Genomic DNA, 2,690 nt, shown 5'->3' on the forward strand with positions numbered 1-2,690 from the left:
AAGTAATGTGGAGATGATTTAAAGTGTATAGGAGAATGTGCATAGGTTATATGCAAACACTAAGCCATTTTATATGAAGAACTTGAACATCTGAGGATTTTGGTATCCAGGGGAGTCCTGGAACCAATTCCCCAGGATACCAAGGGACAACTGTGGCATCAGAAGTATGTAATTAGAGAAAAGGCCCCAGGTGATTATGGAATTAGCCAGGGCTGAGAAGCACTGACATGGTAAGCAAGAGCCTGGATGTTGTTTTTCTCTTCCTGCCATCCTGGCTTCTGTGGAGGCCTGCTGGGAACAGGACTTCTAAAAGGAAATACGTCTGGAAGGCTGTGGTCCAAGGCCATTTTTGCTGGCTATAAGTGGAGTCTCTGGAACCAAAGGGAGCACACACCTCTTCTTAAAATTGAAGGTGTTTATGCCCAAGATGAAACAGAATTCTATTTGGGCAATAGTTATGCTTATGCATACAAAGCAAAGAACAACACACTGAGTCCTGGCACAAATCAAACAAAACCAGAGTGATCTGGGGAAAGGTAACTGGGACCCATGGGAACAGTGGCATGGTTCTTGCCAAATTCTGAGGTAATCTTCCTGCTAAGGCTATTGGACACATAATTCGAGTGATCCTGCATGCCTCAAGGGTTTAAACTAAGGAAAAGTCAATAAATAAATGTGGATTTGTGCTCTTGTTAAAAAAAAAAAAAAGCAAAAAACAAAACAGGAGAGAGAGAGCGAGCCTGGATGTTACACCCAAACCTGGAATAAATCTTTATAGGTGTTGCAACACCTAACAGCTTACATTTGAGGGGTGCTCATAAATCATAATCAAAAGTTGTCATTATTGAACACTGGGCATATGTATGTAATGTACCGGGTGCTTTATACACATTATTTCACTCAATTCTCACAATAATCAACGTCGTGGGTAAAGTTCAGAGATATTAAGGCTGTATGTATCAGAATCCAGGCTGTGACCCAGGCCTGGTTCCATAGCTCATGCCTACTTCACACCACATTCTCCCCACTCCATGAGTGTTGAATGCAGCATGAATCATCAAAACCAGCAGCCCTTCCTAAAAACCAGACCCCTTAGTCTCAAATGAACAGTCATTCACTGCCTCACTCACACCTAAAATTAACACCCACTTAAGCATGTAAAGGCAGATGAAAACTGCACAATTTCAGGAAAATGTCTGCATGGGAGCTTTTAGGTGGCCAAATACAGGTGACTTCCAAATTTAAAATTGTAAGCATTCATTGTCCCATAGCCATCTACAGCACCTCAGAACAGGACCAGCTAGGAAGGGTTGGCAACTAGAGTTTGAGGACCCAGCAGAAAGTACACTGGTGATTTAAGGGACAAGATTTGAACTGAGAAGGAAGGAAAAGACATTTGGAAGGATTCTAGTACGAAGCAAACTCCTAGACAGCATTTGATAAAGTACCATCTTTAATGCCCTTGAGTGGCATTTTACAGTTAACCATAGGTCCCACATGTTGGTTCACACGTGAATGTAGACATGTGTTATTAAGATCCCTAGAATAGGCATATGCAATAAGGTAGACAGATGCTGAATTCAGAGAGGTAAACTAAGGGAGACTGGGTAGATGAGGGCAAGGTCCAGAGTCCTGAAAGTTAAGGAAGCTGCTCCAACCAGGAGATGACGCTGGGCTTGGTTGGGTGTGATGGGCTCTGGGCTGACAGGCCATGGATGGAGATGGAGGGCTGTCAAAGGTCATTGAAGACCTGAAGGCAAATCAGGAGACCTCCCAGCTTTTGTAAATCATTAATATCTCTAAGTACTATAATCAGGCCACCTCTCAGACAATTCTGTGAATTAGAGTCAAAGAATCTTCCAGTTTCCAGATGGAGGCAGCTGGAGAAGATGTGAAACCGCAGCTTAACCTGTCTTTGCCATGTGGACATGCACAGACATATACACACGTGTGCACACGCACACACACTCACCAGATCCCTCCCCTCAGATGCATATCAGTCTGTCACCCAGCCCTTCTTTCAAGACACCCCCTTATCTTCTCATTTTAAGCGCCCTAAGGGACTCCAGTGTGAGTGAAGATTCAGGATGCCCTCAGCTGAGTCTGAGGCTGGAGTCAGGTGATGTTTGCCATGCCTGGTGGCTTCACCATGGTGTCCAGGAGCAAACGAATGAGAGTCCAAGGGTAAGGAACACGTCTTGAGGAAGGCAGCTGTCTATTCAGAGATGCAGGAAGGCAGTGAATCCTTCCAACAAAGGTCATTCCTCCCTTTTAGTTCATTCCTAGTGCTGCCATTGATCCAGAAACTGAGCCTAAACGCCTCATTTGTCCAGAAGTACATCTCCCCTTGATTGGGTAAATGGTGCCCAGTGACACAGTGAGACCTTCACTAGGAAGTGTTTTGCCTCTCATTGCTTTCCATGTTAAAAGGCTCTTAGTTCATCTTAATTAAAAGATAATGGGCACCGCATGTACTACCTGGGAACACATGACACAGCTTCCTTGTGTTTAAGAGAGAGGGCTTACACACTTGACAACAGGTTGGCAGAAATAGTGGGATGAAGAAGAGGAGGTTAAGGGTGATGCCCAGATTTCTGAGGTGAGGGTGTATGGTGACCAAGGTAGTATTTTCATAAATAGAAACTGAGTTTTCAGGAGGAACTTAACCACCTACTGACCCGCTTCCTCTG

The 2,690-nt window shown here is 44.3% G+C and overlaps 1 pseudogene; it reads left to right on the top strand.

The window, feature by feature from the left end:
• The first annotated feature begins 246 nt into the window (after window positions 1–246).
• LOC120360128 (large ribosomal subunit protein eL33 pseudogene) lies at window positions 247–650 on the top strand (annotated as a pseudogene).
• The last annotated feature ends 2,040 nt before the right edge of the window (window positions 651–2,690 follow it).

The sequence above is a fragment of the Saimiri boliviensis genome, chromosome 19, assembly GCF_048565385.1.
Source record: "Saimiri boliviensis isolate mSaiBol1 chromosome 19, mSaiBol1.pri, whole genome shotgun sequence".
In the NCBI taxonomy this organism is placed as follows: Eukaryota; Metazoa; Chordata; class Mammalia; order Primates; family Cebidae; genus Saimiri; species Saimiri boliviensis.